General features: G+C 32.9%; 1 protein-coding gene across 1 annotated transcript in view; it reads right to left on the minus strand.

The window, feature by feature from the left end:
- The window catches only part of LOC115877718 (mitoferrin-1), a 51,516-nt gene that overhangs the window by 31,620 nt on the left and 1,525 nt on the right, over positions 1 to 18,371 (minus strand). The window lies entirely within an intron of this gene.

The raw sequence follows: 18,371 nt of genomic DNA on the forward strand, positions 1-18,371 counted from the left end.
TCATGGAGTTTAATTGTTGTACACCTGGTTTCCGGAAGGATACAATGGTAAGTAAATTAAACATATCTACTTACAGTTATAGATTTTTTAAATTAGTACTGCTAATAAAAATGCTACTTGCAGAGCAGTTATTTAATTTTTTTTACGGTGCATGTAAGGAATTAAGGACGCGCGTTTTATATTAGCATGATCAGCAAATGATTACATCTAATTTAATTTGTTTTTATTATTTCAGGTCCCAAACGGAAACAAACTGGGAATCTTGCCTACACCAAAATTATATAGCCGTTTCCAATTCACTTCAAAGGGAGGAAAATTATGTAAAACTGCCTGCTATTTGCTAAAAACCGCCAAAGATTAAATTATAACTGTAACAACCTAATATATACTATTTCTAGTTTTTTTAATATATTTTTTAATTAATATCCGACATATAAGAACACTTTGTATGCTTTTAATTCAGTTGATTTATCGTTTATAATATGTTCGACCTAATTAAAAGCACACAAAGTGTTCTTACATGTATGTCTAAATTTATTTTAAATTAACTAAAACAACCCCCCTTCCCCGCACCCCTCTCTTCCATTAGTATTTCTTCCTCGGTCTACCAGAGGCGCCCTTGTATAATAAAATTGAAATGTATTATAAGTTGCCTATCTATTTAATAGTATAAGTCTTTTATCTATGACAAATACGTACCGATAGCTGTCGGTAACTTACCGATACCGACGATTGTACAGAATAGCGCCACTGGCAAGAAGAACGGACAACAGATGGACCACAAAAATTACAGCATGGTACACACGAAGAATTAAGAGACCTAGAGGAAGACCGAACTTGAGATGGGACGATATTGGGGGGACGATGGGATGGATATTAGAACATTAGCAGGGATAACTTGGGTCCGCGTAGTTAACAATAGACAACAATGGACCCAACTACAAAGAGAGTATCTAAATATGTGGGGGAGGCTACACCATAATTGAAAATGAAGAATAAGTTAAAAATGATGACGATAAGGATGAAATTATCAATAATGTTAATCAATATCGTTTATGTAAGGTTTCTTAGTCTCCAAATCTTTATATTTTTTTTCAATAAACCGAAATATCACCGTTAGGTATAAAAATGGTTAAGATAGAATAATACAATGATAAATAATAATAATACAATGACAAAAAGAATTTCAATCGATTTATTTTGTAAATACCATGTATTCGAAAAATGCCAAGTCACTTTTGGTAAGTATCTGTACAATAGTACAGTACGAATGGTAATTTGCATGACGATGATATATGAGGTAAAATTATAGTACATTAATAAATTTTTCATTGATAAAAAATTTACTATATCTTAATATACAATAGATATTTATGAGTATGTCATAGTGATCTTTAAGATAGTCCATAAATTAAAAATGATAGTAATAATTCGAAAATGATATTGATATTGACATATTATACTATATGTAACTGAATGAAAAGACCGACAAAACATAAACATAGCTAAGCATATACCGGGTGTTGCAATTTCTATGTCACACAGTATACAGGGTGAGTAAAGTTGAAAAAAAAGAGTCTTAAATAAAAAAAGAGTCTTAAATAAGTCCAAATATTTTAGGGCTGGCAGATCTATATAAAAGAAACATATTTTCCCTTTACCGTTTCTCAAATAAGTCCAAAATAACCGAGTTATTTTAATTAAAAAATATATTTTTTGCTTAAATTTTGAGAACCACTGGATCTTTTCTGGATTCGCTTTCTCGTAAATTTAATCTACTACCTATGTTGCCATATTATCAAGATATTATGATATTTAACTAAAAATTTTAAAAAATTCAATTTTTTTTCAAAAAATTCCAAATTTTATTTTATTTTTTCGCGAAAAACCCTCATACACGTGTTTCTAGGGTCGAAATATACTACTCCTAAAAATATTTGCACTTATTTAAGACTCATCCTGTATATCAATAAAGTGTAATGAAAAAATGTTTAAATAAAGTGTAATGAAAAATTTAGAATTTACTGAAATGATTCGACAATAACCATCACATAATTATCATATTCGACCTTTGTTAATGAACACTTTAAATCAATAATTAGCGACCTAGCCAATTTTTCTATTTATATTTACAGATTTTTTTTCTGTTTACATACTAGCACATATTAAAAGAACAAAAAATGTCGATTCTTAACCCTAAAACAAGAACTCTACAGAAAAATGGGAACTGCATAAAGGAAATATAACAATATATTTTGGCGATACTTAAGATTTTATTAAAAAATAAAGTAACCCTCAAAAAGCACATCGAACCTACTATAGGAGCCATATTATGCAAAACAAAATTGTATCAACCATAGACTTAAAATAAAATATAGACTGAGCATCTCATTCATAAATAGCTGGAACATGCGGTCAGACACTGTCTTGTTATTGTTGTGTTATTGTTTTAGGTTATAACGAGTGCGACACGAGCGATAGATAGGTTGTCTCTGTCGTAACGGTCGTTCCCTGACGACTCTGCCGAGAAACACAACACTGCCTTTCGTTTCTCAAGTACACCTGAACTCTTCGTATCATAGCCGGGTAATTTTTTTATTTTAATGAAGCTATAATTAAATTAAAAATATATCGTATTTAAACTTTTTATATTTTATTAAGATTTAGGACAGGTTTTTAAATAAAAGTTTAGAAAAACAATTTAGAGTCCAAAAAGGATAAAAATAATAAAATACACGTTATAGAAGAATTTTTATAATCGAAATTACGTAATTTTTGAAATTAATAATAAATTATTAATTTTAATCAAACATTTACAACCCCTAATATTAATCAAAACAGGATCTATTCCACAGATATAATAGAATCGGCGACAGGGAGAGAAAAAAATAATATATGATTGTTGTAATCTGGTTAAGTTATGTCTTATGTAAATTAGAGAAAACATAAATCCAATCCATTAAAGCAAGGAAGGTGATAGGAACTGGATAAAATGAAAACTATATTTATTTAACTCGGTACTGTCTTTATTATACCGGGTGCGTCCCAAAAGTGGCTCATCCCCATAATTTTTTTATATTTCCAAATAAAAAACTAAGATTTAGTATGTTAGTGTATGACATAAATTAGGATTGATTGACGCATTCAATTGTTTTTGGTCACTTCCTGTTTTATCGGAAATGACTATAACTTTTAATTTTTAAACGGCACCCTTGGTATATTTCTACTTTATTCGATAGAAAATGACACTCTGAATAGAATGACATATGATATGTCAACTTTTGACATTTTCGCATATGGTTTAATTGTAATGGTAACACGCGGTTCATAACGACAATTTGACTCGAAATACCAAGTGTGTGGTATCAATATATTCATAAAAAAATGCTTTTTCTAAATATGCTAACGAGTCACCCTTGTTCCACTTGAAAAAATTGACATATGTATGATTAAAAATACGATATGTACATCTTTTAACCGATTTAGACAAGACACGAAACCTATTAGACGATCAAAACTATTTTTCCAAGGCTCCTTGATTAAAACTTAGTGTTTTTAACAACACCATGGCACCCTGGATTGAAATTTAAAATAGGATATGTTTTTAAGCGACAATGTCAAAAGTTGACATATGATATGTCATTCTATTCAGAGTGTCATTTTTTATCGAATAAAGTAGCAATATACCGAGGGTGCCTTTAAAAATCAAAAGATGTAATCATTTCGGTGAAACAGGAAGAGACCAAAAACAATTGAATACGTCAATAAATCCTAATTTATGTCATAGTAACTAACATACAAATCTGTTTTTTTATCTGAAAAAATAAAAAAAGTTATAGGGTTGAGCCACTTTTGAGACGACCCGGTATATTAAAAAATATTGTTTCATAATGTAATATCATTTTAAAATTCTTGTATGTTATTTTAGATTCTGAAGATAATTTTAGAATAAACCGGAATATATTTTTAATAAAAACATTATTAATTATTAACAGGGTTATAATTATGATTTTGTTACAATGTAAGTAAATAATGTAATGTAAAAGAAAAAATTCAGATTTTACATTTTACTAAAATATTATCTAAATAAGCGCCTTTCTACAACAACGCCACTGACTGCCAATGGGTAAATTGAGAGTTGCCTACCGGTCAAAAGTCGTTTCAAGACTTAAATGGATTATTTAAGTCAAATTTCTTGCAAATTTGGCACTGGCGAACCATATTTTATAGTTCTTGAACAGAAAAAGTCAATAAAATAAACACTTAAGGACTACAAGCTAAGAAAATGCGTTAATACAGCCGGGGAGATAGCGGCAACAAAGCTTTACCGCACACGTGCGACACGTACTACAAGGTAATAAATGAATGAATAGGCTCCCTCGCCTCTAATCGGTGTTGTCATATTCTCAAGAACTTATCCTTTTAAACAGTATCCGACTTATAATTTAGTAGTATAAGGACTATTTAATACATCTATGGAATATTAAAACCTACTTTATTAAACTGTAGTATTAATATCTCAATATATGTGTATAACAAGAAAAAAAATATTGATAATATTAAAGACGTGACAACATAGGCTGGATGAGGAAGGCTCGGTCGACTGTACCCAGAAGTAAACATGTGTACAAAAAATATTGTTTGTCCGCGTTGAGATGTAAATAGTGTAGTCTATATTTTATTTTAAGTCTATGGTATCAACAGTATATCTTGTACCGACAAATATGAATAACATCAGTTCACTTCAGAAACAAGTGTACTATTTGTTGATTTAGTTGTACACGATAAGATAAAGGAAACAGACAAATTACAACTATTTCATAGTGATAAAGCCTATCAAAATAATAAATAACCGATTAGCATCATTGAATAAGAAGAAATTTTAAAATTCTTGTAGACACACTTCATCAAATATAGCATGTTATACGAATTTCTGCACAACAAACAAATAGACAGAAAAGACATTCTAGTAAATAACACAACACTGGAAATAGTAGAAGAATACAGGGTGAGCCACTGAAAACTTACAATGGCTATAATTCTTAAACCAAAAAAGATATCAAAAAAATAAAAAATACCGTTTCTATAATATCGAGGGGGAATACATATGACGTATTTTTTGAACCACCCCGACCTACCCCTTAGGCGGCACCCCTACTCACTTGAAAATCTTAAATGGCAACACCCCACTTGTGGCGCCTTTTTGGAAAGCCCATGAAAAATGCTAAGATGATCATAAAGTTTTTAGGGTGAAATTGAAAAACTACCCCTTACACGAAAAATTAGGTGGACATTAATGAAAAAAGTGATTTTTTCAGCATAAGTTACAAATTGGGACCCAGCTTAATGAGGCAAATGAGGCAAATTGGTCCGAGGAAGTGAGGGGAATCAACACATGATGTCACCATACTCTCACGTAGAGTGAAGGACTGAAGAGGGAGATCATTCTACAATACGTCTACAGTACGTCTGTCCGTTCTGTAGCTACGGGGTATCCGTGAGAGGGGAAACGATATTCTCTCGATGTTCTTCGTAAAAAATTAGACGACGCGTCCCATCAATAAAAATTCGACAAATTTGCAAGTAGCCAATAAAATGAATGGGTGGAGCGATTTGAGGTGACGTACTCGTCAAGTCGACGTATAAAATATATTGCTGTTTATTTAAATGTTTTTTGTCCGCATTCCTTTCATAGACACAGATCCAGCAGACGTACTGTAATTGTGTAAACATCATATTAATAAAGAAAATCAATGTCAAACCACTATCAAAAAATTCTTCATTGAACAGATGAAATAAAGAACTTTTTGATAATGGTTTAACTCATTTTCTTTATAACATAAAGACTTATATTTTTTGGTGTTTAGGGAAAACGATAGCTTTATTGTCAAACTAGGTGATCCTGTCAGAACTCTAGAGGGTAATCGGTCTTAATTCAGAGTAACACAGTCTGTTTTTAGGGTTCTGTATACCCAAAGGGTAAACACGGGAACCCTACTACTAAGACTTCGCTATCCGTCCGTCCGTCCGTCCATCCGTCTGTCACAAAGGTCTATCTTATGAACCGTTATAGCTAGACAGTTGAAATTTTTACAGATAATGTATCTATGTTGCCGCTATAAGAACAAATACTAAAAACAGAATTAAATAAAGGATGATTCACGGTACACCGGACCATACCCGAGCCGGGCACGTTCCGTAAAGTAGACACCGAGCCACGTCCGGGCCTTCAATATATGCAACACCGAGTGGACAACGGGGATCATGTCCGTGCGATTATATTCTAGAAAACAGTGTTGCCGCAGTGGTACATTTGTACCAAATTTGATACTTTTAATTTTATTTGGTACAGTGGTACTACATTTTCAAATCCAGGATGATTCGGTACAATAATTATTTCCCACGCGCACCGAAAATGAATAGATATTTAATAATTATCGTCGTTGATATTGCATTAAACGCGCTTACCGATACCATTCGGAGACAATCCGCATTAATTAACGACGTATTATAAACGTTGTAATGTCCATAGGGTTGCCTATATTAAATAACCCGAAGAAAAAACTTAAAAATTTGCTGTTTCTAACATGCTTCTATTTGCGTTTTTTTTTAATAAAATTTAAGTTTTCCAAGTATCGTGTGTAGTATTAGAATTACTTACATTTCTTCAACCTATACATACTTATAATTGGGTTTTCTGAATTTCTATTTCATGTTTTTCGTCTCGATTTGTGTCGTTCTCCAGGAAGTATGTAGAAATTTATGAAGAAATTCACAACGACCAAACCGGTTAAAGTCATTTGCAGATGTATTTTGTTGTGCTTTAAAAAATTGTACCAAAGTGGTACATTTTTAGTTTATAATGTGGTACGCGCTAAAAGTTGGGTGCGGCAACACTGGTAGAAAACAGTCGCTATAGGCCCGTAGACGAACGAAGTATTTAGCCGCGGCGGCTCATTTATGTTTGCCATAAAGTAACACCAACCGTCATTCCAAGAGTAAACGTCCTCAGGAATGGGTCGAAACGTCGATTTGGTGGGCGGAATCGGAACGGGCGGTCTAGAAATGGCCCCATGCCAAATTTGAGCCCTTAACTATGGTAAATAAAAAAGTTGGTTCGCAAAATCGGGGGTAATTTTCTTTTGCCCCTGTATATTAAATTGAAGGAACCATATAGGGATGTCCGGACTCCTTTCGAGTACCTCTATCCACGTGCCGGGTTTGGTTCCAATCGACCCAAAATTAAGAAAAACCCTGATGATTTCACCCATTTAGAAACGTCGGATCGAAACTTTGGCCACTTCATCTTGTAGCCCGTCCCCAATAGTGCCGAAATCGACCCCCATTTTTCCTCTATATCTAATAGTTTAGCCTACCCTGATGAAGGTTTAAACGAAACGTCGGGTCCAACTTTGTGCACCATCGCCAATAGAGCCTACCTACCAAATTTGATCGCGATCGGACGACTTTGACTTTGGACGTCTCTTACGTCAAAACTAACTGTCACAGGGACACGTGTCATACGGGGTCAAGTTGGCCTTGATCCAATCTGTCGACATGCCAAATTTCGTTGAAATCGGACGATTTTTTGGCCAGTGATGATGGGGTTTCATATTGGTCGAAACGTCGTCACAATATCATCAAAAGATGGGGCTCTGCGAGCCCCATCTACGTTCCAAATTTCAAGTCTCTAGCTCTTATAGGGCCGGAGCTATGGCGCTCCAAAGACCCATCTCAAGTTCCACATTGGCGGGGGATCCACTAACGGACTATGATAATATAGGGGTTCTTCCGTCTGAGCCGATCTTGAGACTGCTTGATGGACTGGTGTCGGAGCGATTGTTGGTATCGAGGGGGAACTTGCCAATACGGTGCGATGAGTCGGTGTAGAAATTTTCAACAGGTAGTTCCTTCCCCTGATACTCGCTACATATAGATGGTGTGGTGACGGCCCCGTCTGCGGTGCGTCAAACTCCTCTAGCAATTCCTTCTCTACAACTGACAGAAAAGACCCCCCTGAGGACATCTTGATATAGACGGAAAGCGGAGACGGTAGGTATAGCGGTAGTAAGGAGCTCTTAACAGAAGTAACTAGTAGAACGGTATACGATAGTATATCCTAATTGTGGCGTTTGTCGCGCCTTAAATACTTTACCGAAAAGGGGCTCCCGGGAATCACGAAAAAGAACTCGGTTAAACTCGGGCAAATACCAGCCGGGCTTCTCTGATAAACATGAGGCAATAGTTTTTTATATTTACACATTTGTTTAAACAAAATCTATTCACTAAACAAATAATCGTTTCAAATTCATTTACGGTAAAAATGAAGAAATATTTAATATTATTTCTAGCAAATAAATGTATTATTCGGCCATGGAATATCTTACTAATTATAACAATAATTTAATATATCATCTTAATTTAATCAACAGTTAATGATTAAAAAAATTATTCTTCCTTACGAACAGTATAGCCCATAAACAATCAATTTACATTAATACCGGAGATTAAAAATAGAATAAATAGTTCCATTTTTATACAAGCAGTAAACTATAAACATCAGCAGTATTTTAAATAATAAAAATTAAATAGTTTTGCCCGGCCAGGTTTCGATCTCAGGTCTCTCCGCTTGCTAGATTGAACCTGGTGTACCTGGAAGTGTACCGTGAACCTGGAAGTGTACCGTGAATCATCCTTAATCGTTATAAATAAAAAAGTACTTTCAATAAACATTATCTTTTAAGTAAGAATTTTACATAGAATCTATCAAGTCCTCGGTGGCCGCGTGGTTAAAGCGTTAGGACTTTACGCTGCTATGACGTTGGAGCTGTAGTAAGGCAGGTTCGAATCCTAGCCAAGGCGACTTTTTTTTAATAGTTTTTTTTTAATTTTTACATATTTTTACATATTTATTTTTACTTTTTACATATTTATTATTGATTAATACAATTTTTAGTAATGTGTTTCTCCATTTTTTTTTAAATTACTTATACACGCATTCAAAATATCATAATAATATAGTGTCTAATGTTGTATAGATAATGAATGGTACGAAACCCTTCGTGCGCGAGTCCGACTCGCACTTGACCTTTTTTTTTTAATTGATACGTTTTAACTGAACAAATAAAACTGCCAAATAAAACGCTAGGTGTAGAAGGAGCTTAACACAGTACCTAGTACAACAACGTAGAAAAATCTACAAATAAATATGAAAAAAAAATAATTCAAAAACAAACAGATATATTGATTTAATCGTCCACGATAAGATAAGCACGAAAAATAGACAAATTAAGTCTATTTTTGAGCCTAAAACGTAACTTAAACGATTACTTCATAGATTCGTAGAATTTCTTTGATTGTTAAGGTCAAAGAAATATATTATAACGAGGTAGAACCGAGAACTCGTTCTTATAGCAGACGCATTTGTTGAATTTAAATGCAGGGGAAGTCCCGACATTGCAGACCGCACAATACATTCTTGTTAGTACCAACGCGTTTTTAAGAATAGTTTTATTTAAATTATCAAGCCAAATGCATAAGACAACAATATAAACAAGAGATTTATTTATTAAACAGTAGATGCGCAGTAATCATAATGGCCATAATGTTCACACTTTGACGTTTAAATTATTACTTCAAAATCAAATTTTTTCCAAAGCCTTCCGTGACTTCACTGAGACGTTTCTTTTTCACTATCATTGGCATCATAATTAAGATATTAAGAGTCTATTACGCTGTACTTTCGGGTCGCCCTCAAGAGTCGGGTAAAGTTGTTACAGTTCATGTCGTTGTTGTTGATGTCTGACACCTTGTACAGGGTGGATCAAATTCGACGTTTTTAAACGGAAACACCCTTTTCTATAGGAGATAGACGAAAACTAATATCGGTGTCTGGAGCTCAATTTCCTTCAAAAACATGATGGTGAAAACCGCACATCAATATCTGTTACCGTTTCGGAGTTACGGGGTGTTTCTCAAAAATGTGCATTTTTAACAAATCGCTGTAATTTTTTTGCTATGGAAAATTTTGTATTTCTATGAAAACATTTCCAAAGCACCTTTTTACGTAGAATTTAATGGTTTAAGTATAATTTTTTTAAAATTAATAATTTAAGAGTTATCAACAGGAAAATTGATTTTTTATTTGGGACACCCTCTATATTTTTAATTAACTGAAAAGAATTTAAAATTTCCTTTCCAAAAATATAGCACACTTGATATTTTGTTATAATCCCCTTCGAAATACAGAATTTTTAAAAGTTTGCCACTTTTAACTAGTAGGCTTTGGACCCCTTATTGATGATATGCCCTTAATGGAACTGGAAAACATATTTTTCCAGCAAGACGACGCACCGCCTCTGAAGGCTAAAGTTATCAGCAAATTTTTGCAGCCAATTTCAAGAATAATTGAATAGCTAACCAAGATCCCAGCCGTTGGCCGTCGAGGCCGCCTGACTTTGTGCCCACGGATCTAATCCTATGGATATATTTGCGGAAGAATAAATGTTCCTTATTCTTCCGTATAATCTAGACAAGAATTAGAAATACTTAGCAGTTATGAGAGGGTATCTTTCACCCCTATTGAGTTAATGAATTCCGCGAGAAATGTTCAAAAACTACCCCGTCTGTCCATAACAGAAGACGGTCGATATGTCGAACGCCTGTAGCAAAATCTCATGTCTTGGTTTGCTATTTATTTTTATTGTTATTAGATATAGTTTAAATGTGTTGATGTTGGTTAAATATATTTTAAATTGTTATAAAATTCTGCATCTCTCATAGCAAATATTATTTTCGTTTTAATTGATGTTCACAGCTAGAATTTTTTTGCATTACAGACGGTGCCGTTAAAAGCCGGGCGAATTTTTATATACTCTATATCTCGAAGAGGAATCGAGCAAAATATCCAGTGTGTTATATTTTTGGAAAGGTAATTTTAAATTCTTTTCAATAAATTAAAGATATACAGGGTGTCCCATATAAAAAATAAAATTTTCTGTTGATAATTCTTAAATTATTAATTTAAAAAAAATTATACTTGAACCATTAAATTCTGCGTAAAAAGGTGCTTTGGAAATGTTTTCATAAAAATACAAAATTTTCCATAACAAAAAAGTTACAGCCATAGGTTACAGCGATTTGTTAAAAATGCATATTTTTGAAAAACACCCCGTAACTCCGAAACGGTAACAGATATCGATATGCGGTTTTCACCATCATGTTTTTGACAAAAATTGAGCTCCAGACACCGATATTAGTTTTTATCTATCTCCTATAGAAAAGGGTGTTTCCATTTAAAAGCGTCGATTTTGACTCACCCTGTACATATTAAGTATTTATTTAATTTAAATTTATTTAATACAATACTAAAGCATCCTGTAACTTATATAAAATGCAGTTTATTTTTAATACGCCTCACTTAAATATTCTTTTAAATCATACTATCGAAATATTACGCAATATTGCGCATAACACATAGGGGTTTAAAGCAAAAATATGCCATTTGGAATGTATTCAGAAAGACAAAAATAACTAAATTTAACTTCAAAGTATATTTTCTGTTCGGAAATATTCACCAATATGCTGTAGTACTTAATTGTTATTTCAAACACAAAGCATTATTAGTACATCTGATGTTTTGTTTTTAAGCTCAAGGTCAAGGTCACCGTTTACAGGTTTTATTTAGCCCAAATTAGTAAATAATGATTTTTCGGTCTTCATCAATGAAACCTTAGAACCAGACCGAAATTGATGTTCGAAAATTAACATAAAAATCCAGTCAAATTAAATAGATTTATTAGATTTATTCTTTTGGTGCTTTTTGAACTTTTTCATGTGATTTACATTTCAAGATTAGTTACACTTGCTGCAGTGTTTCTTTTTAACATTTTGTAACGTAAATTAGAAATAATACTTGGAAATATTACACTTTCACTTTCTCACGTTTTAAGAATTTATTAGATTTTTCTGTACTTTTTTTGCTTTTTTATTTAGGTTAGTTTAGGTTGCTGAGGTTTGATTATGTTTGATCCCTCCCTCACTCGGAGGCCTTGGGTCCATTGCGATACCTCTGTACTGTAGTACCAAACCTTCCTCTCATTCTTTTTTTGCGTTAAAGCACTTCCAGTTCTTTGCAAAGTTCCCGATGTCGCTGATGTTGGTTTCTGCTGATTCCTCTAGTCCCTCCAAAAACCTTGCCCTAAAATTTTAAAGCGTCGGTATTCCAGTGCCGGACAGTGGCACAGCAGGTGCCCTATGGTTTCTTCTCCTCTCCGCATTCTCTGCAGTAGTCGTCGTGGGAAATCTTCCATCTCACGAGGTGTACCCCGTGGAGCAGTTTCCAGTGATGACACCTACAATTATGCATACTAGGTTCTTTTTGTGCTCTAGTAGTTGTTTTATCTTTTTGCTATCTACCACTGGCCACAGTCTTCGAGCTGTAGCGCAGTCCTCACGGTGTTGCCACGTCTCTTGCTGCTTGGCCTTGGTGGCAGCATCGTACATAAAACTCATAGTAGTTTCACAGTGTTTTGGCCCTTTGTTATTCTCACATCTAAGCGTAGCCGACATCGGAAGGCGTCAAGTCTGGTTCACATCTGGTGTTTCAAATTACGAGGCCGGAGCGCGAGTAAGGCATTCGAGAGTTTTTACGAGTGTTGCGCTATAGGAATCTTCAGAGAGGAAAGCACAGGGATACACCAGATTATAATATATGTATAATATATGCTATTAGGAATGCTTTAATAAAATACGAATTACATAAGTTCACAAAATGTATTGTTAATTAATTGCATATCGTCGGTGAAATGTGTTAAACAGCTAAAACTCCATTAATTCTAATTTTACAGGAGAGCAAGAAAACGGTACAAAAAATATGTACACATGTAGCAAGTATATTCGTGCCTTAATATGATAAAGTAATAACAATAATATTTGTTGGAAAACAGAGATAAAACTCAACATTTCGTTAAAAATGTAAAAATTATGTATTAACCTGATTATTTAATTAACGTAAGAAATGGAGTTAGCAGGTCAACACGTTTCATTGCCGATATATTGTTTTTACTGCTGCCAGTTGTTACTTACAGTTGTTACTTATAACATAAACTTTTTTTAAAAATAATTACAAAAAAAACATAAACTAAATAAAAATAGCAGTCATGTGTATCTATAGGAAGCAAAATAAAACAACAAATGACTTATTTTTATGTGTGTGGCCTTACAAAAACACGACCAACGTAATTTCAAAAAATGTATCTATTTAGACATGATTCTATCTATAATCTATATACATATATATATTTGCCATGATAAAATCAAATTGACAATAATCCGAACAAAAAAAAAGTTAATAATAACACCAGTTAATAACACCACCGAACGCGAGAAGAATTTTTTCTAAGCCACCGTATATAAAATCGTCGGTAAAGCGCCGTTCGTTTTTTAGGTCCACTCGGTTCGACTGACACCGAAAAATAATGCTGGATAGTCTGCAGCGGGGGTGAGATGCAAAGGGCAACGGGTGACTAATCGCCTCGGGCGTATTTGGGCCGATAGACAAGTGACTCTGCTATGAGTTTTATGTACGGTGGTGGTAGTTCTTATAGCTTCCTTCAGTGCGTTGATCGCCACAAGTGGTGGGCCATCTGCCACGGCCTCTCCCCGGCCCCCTCTTTGGCGAGTCTGTCTGCTTCTTGGTTGTCCACCACATTGCTGTGGCCTGGCACCCAACACAGAGTAACCCCGCCTTAACGCAGCCAGGACAGTGCTTCTCGGCAGTATATCACAGGTGGATGACACTTCTTCTGGGAGAACTGGCAATGGTTCAAAACTTGGCTACAAGCGATTTTCTAGGAATCTTCCTTACGATAAATTATTGAGAAGAGTGACAGATAAAACCTTGACGTTCTTTCAGTAATTGAGTTTTCTCTTTTTCTTTCTAAAGCGTGCGTTGAAAGGAGACAAAAACCATTTTTAGTGACCCATAATTTGTTATTCGAACACGACTTTTCTACTTGTCGGATCGTTGACGTTGACTTGTCGCCATCGTCGTCATTTGGTCGCCATTTTATTTCTTTTGTTTACACGCTGCAGTTTGCTTTGCAAATTTAATATATAAATTATTTAGGCAAATATAGGTTTTTGATAAAACTCCTCGGACTAACGTGTAGGTAAGTGTTGATTAATTTTTTTTCATCTTAACATGCTTATTGTCATTCTCCTGATTTAGGTGACAGAAAAAGATCATCAAATCAATATTTTATATTTTTTCATCCCAGGACCAATAGGACCTAATATCAACGAGATGAGCCATCGGAAGAAAGGGATTGAAATTATATATAGTCGTGTTCGGCATTATGCTCTGAGAAATATAGATAAACAAAGAACAACAGATATAAAGCATCCCAGAGGAAAAGAGAGGAAATCCCTGTACTCTCTCTGATATTTGTGAAAGTTACGGCAAAGTATTGTTGTAAATGTCATCTTTTTGATGGACCTGAAAACTTCAAAAGTCAGAGACGATACAGGTTTTTCCTCTCTTTTCCCCTGGAATACTTTTAATTTATTATTCTTTGTTTATCTAGATTTCTCAGAGCACTATGAACGAACTCAACTTGTATGTTTGAAATAATCGTCCAGTTGGCTTAAAAATGATGATCGATGACATTTCTCATATAATTTTACTTTCAAAATTATGATATATATCTTCATTTCTAAGCCATCTCTGACGCCATTTTTTGTTATAATTAATTTTGTCTCTTGATCTACTTGTAACAGTATTCTTTTAACTTTATTAATTTATTGTGGTGAAATTAATTTCTGTTGTATATTTGATATTGATATTAAACATATTTTTAAAAAATGGTGTATTTTTTGTGTTTTTATCTGTCATAATTAAAAATAAATGGAGAATTAAATTTTTTTAATGTTTTAAACTTCCCGCCATGCGTGACAATCTAGTCCGTAGTTCCTACAAGCGATATTGGGGGCGCTAGTAGCAGTAGACTTGTCAACAGTGTCAAATTTAAACGTCAATTTCACTTTCCAATATTTAGCAAGGCGCTAGCACTTTTCCTTGTGTATGTGTTTTATGCAGCAGGTGCTCTATGGTTTCTTCTCCTCTCCGCATTTCGCACTCCGTTTTTCATCTTCATCATCATTAACTACTCTCAAATTTTTCACAATTTTTAAGCCTCTTATATATCCAGGATCCTTTAAACATTCCGTACTGTCTAACTGCAGAACACTTTTATCAATAATGAAAAAAAATTGTAACGAATTTGAATTTATGAAATAATCAATGTTTTTGTTTATAAACCATTTAAAATCAAAAAAATCCTTATGGGTTTTTCGCCACTGCACTGCAAGAAAAAATCTACAAAATAAAATATTTTTTGTAAACACTTCTGCGTTAAACCTAAACGGACGCTGCTTGTCAGAAGTTGTGTTTACAGTAATAAAAATTTGCCTAACAAAGAAAAAAATTCTTAACGTTTCGGAAAGTTTTCTCTTTCCGTCGTCGGAAGCAAAAAAATATAAAGAATCAAGAAAAAAACTATTTAAAATATTTAAATTGAACTATTCGAAAACACTTTACTTTTTAAAACAGATACGTCTACAAGAAATCGCTGACGTTCTGTTAAAATGACATTATATTAAGTTAAACTTCAAAATTAACAATTACTACCTGATAATTACTTAATAAGGTAAAACCAAAAAGCCCAAACTTTCTGTATGATTATTTTTAAATTTCACGTATGTTACGTTTATTTATGTAATGTTCTTTAAAATCAAAGAAGCGATTGCCATACATTACTCACATCTACAGATGCATGAGCAATACATTTATTTTTATTAGATTGAATTAAAAAAGCCTCTTTTATTTTTCTTTTAGAGGCTATCGCTTCTTTCATCATAATTTTGGCGTTATTAAAATTTATTCTGTGCCCTGTGTCCCATGAATGCTGACAAATCTTAGATTTGTGAAAATCTCCCTTTCTTAAATAATCTTTATGTTCTTTAATTCTAACATTTAAGGGTCTAGATGATCATTTAAAATCATCCTGATTAAAAATGAAGCTTTTACAAATATCAAATCTTTGTCATTATTCACTTTTAAAACTTCAACCATTTTCTGCCTGATACTATAAAGTATTAGAATTAACTACTTGTCATGGATTCAATTTTTTTCATGATTCAAAATTTTTTATCATGATATCATGAAAGTTGTTTTTTTTTTCAAATAATAGATTAAATTTTTCAAAAATAATCATAATTTTGTCAAAAAAGTTGAAGAATTTAGGAATTTACCGAGTGGTTAATTTTAACCGTGAATAACTTTTGAAGGAGTCGGTTTATCGAAAAAAAGATCGAGAAAAAAAAATATTTGCCAAACTTCCTATGTAATTTAAATGGGAAATAAATCGTCTTTGGGGCAAAGTTTATTGTGAATATTTATTAAGGGTTTACAATGGTCATTTTTCTGTCATTTTTTTGTATAATAAACTAAAAATTTAGAGGGCGCCGTGAAAGAAATGATCAACTTGGTAAATAACGGACACCCTAAGCATTATTCCTAAAAAATGTGTCCACCTGAATTTGTTTGCCTGAATCCTTCACTGATTGACTCAAAGACTCGTGAATTTAGTAATAAATGTAAAAAAAGTTCATAAAAAATTCTATTTTTTAATTAAAATAAGATAATTGTTATTATGATTTCATTAACCACGCGTTTGATTAATAAACAATCTAACTGACCAATACCATGTTATCTACTTTCCTCTGATAAAGGCTTTATCAATAAAATGCATAAATAACAAACAATATTTTTCAATAACTCATGCTAGATGGCTTGTTATCAGCGTTATGTGAAGTAAAAATCTGATTTTTTGAGTGTATTTACTTAAAACATTAATGGTTTATCAGAGTACATGAGGAAAAATGACACACATTGATAACATTGCTAATTAAAATACTAGAGATACGCCAAATCATTTTATATAATAATGTGCAAGTTAAAGATGATGAGTATTTTTTTTTTGGTCCAAACTAGCATTGGAAGAAAATATTCCTTTTCATAAAACAAATAATACGATCGAAAAAAAACGACGTCAAAGACGGCGGAGAATGACGATCGATAATAATTTTAGCGAGGTCAAACCCTAGACGTCATTTTACTTGGCCTGTACTCTTTCTTTATTTTTTATGGGGCTTCTGCCAGTTCGCCGTAAAAGAAGGTTGTAATCTATTTTTATAATAAGTAAAAATGATGGAATTTTTTCTTTAATTTATTTTGTAGAATTTAGGAAGTAGGGCTACTGGCAAAAACCCACTTAAAAAACAGTAACGCACCTCTGCAGAACCTCTTGGGTGGTGTGGAATTTTGCAAGCTGTTTTAAGCCTTTCTAGTCGATGTGGCAACAGCGGGCGAGATCCGGGAAATTGCAGATTTCTCACGGCGGCTCTCAAAATGTTGCGATTTTTTTTTGAACTTTCAAAGTTAAATAACTCGGTTATTTTAGAATTATTTTAAAAATGGTAAAGAGAAAATATGTTTCTTTTGGCCAGATCTACCACCCCTTAAAATATCTGCACTTATGTCTGGGACACCCTGTATATTTGGCGTAAAATCGTATAAATCTGGAAAAACATTGTGTCAGGACTTGAATTGCAGCAAAATTACTCTGATTCTTAGAAAGAGGCTTGACCTAATAATATTTAATTGACTCTACCTAAAACAAAACCAGAGAATCATTGTGTCTATCCTACTTTACATTTAAAACATTAAAAAATATAGAATATCACTAATAAACCGGATTTTAAGTCAGCCATTTTATTCAATGCAACATAGCAATACAGCTGTCAAATTAATTTATTAAAAATTTCAAACAATCAGAGCACTTAAAATTGAAATATGATATAAATTTAAACTTGTAGTTTTTACACAAAGTTACCCACAAATTTTGTTGTTTAAAATTAGTTTTAAACATTAAAAAGACATAAGTAAAATGACTAATATTTAAGGATTAATACAATAATGAAGTCCCTAAATCTTAAAAATAAACAACAAATAATTGAATAATGATCTTTACAAATACAAGCTCTTATCAGGACGTGCCTTATTTCATACAAAATATCTAGCCATTCAAATTGTATTTGCCTAAAGTCTTAAAATTATAATCTTTTGTATTATTATTAGCATATGTAACAATGCAAAAGAATATTAATAATCCCTTGTCTTAAAGTCAATAAGAAAGTTTCTCTAAAAATATTTTTAAACGAGTTTTTCACCCATTAACTCAAACCATTAAAATAAAATTGCATAAAAGTATTGCACCTTTACATGGTATATTACCATAAACCTTTAAACT

This window comes from Sitophilus oryzae, unplaced genomic scaffold, assembly GCF_002938485.1.
Source record: "Sitophilus oryzae breed Bouriz unplaced genomic scaffold, Soryzae_2.0 scaffold_1498_pilon_pilon, whole genome shotgun sequence".
NCBI lineage: Eukaryota > Metazoa > Arthropoda > Insecta > Coleoptera > Curculionidae > Sitophilus > Sitophilus oryzae.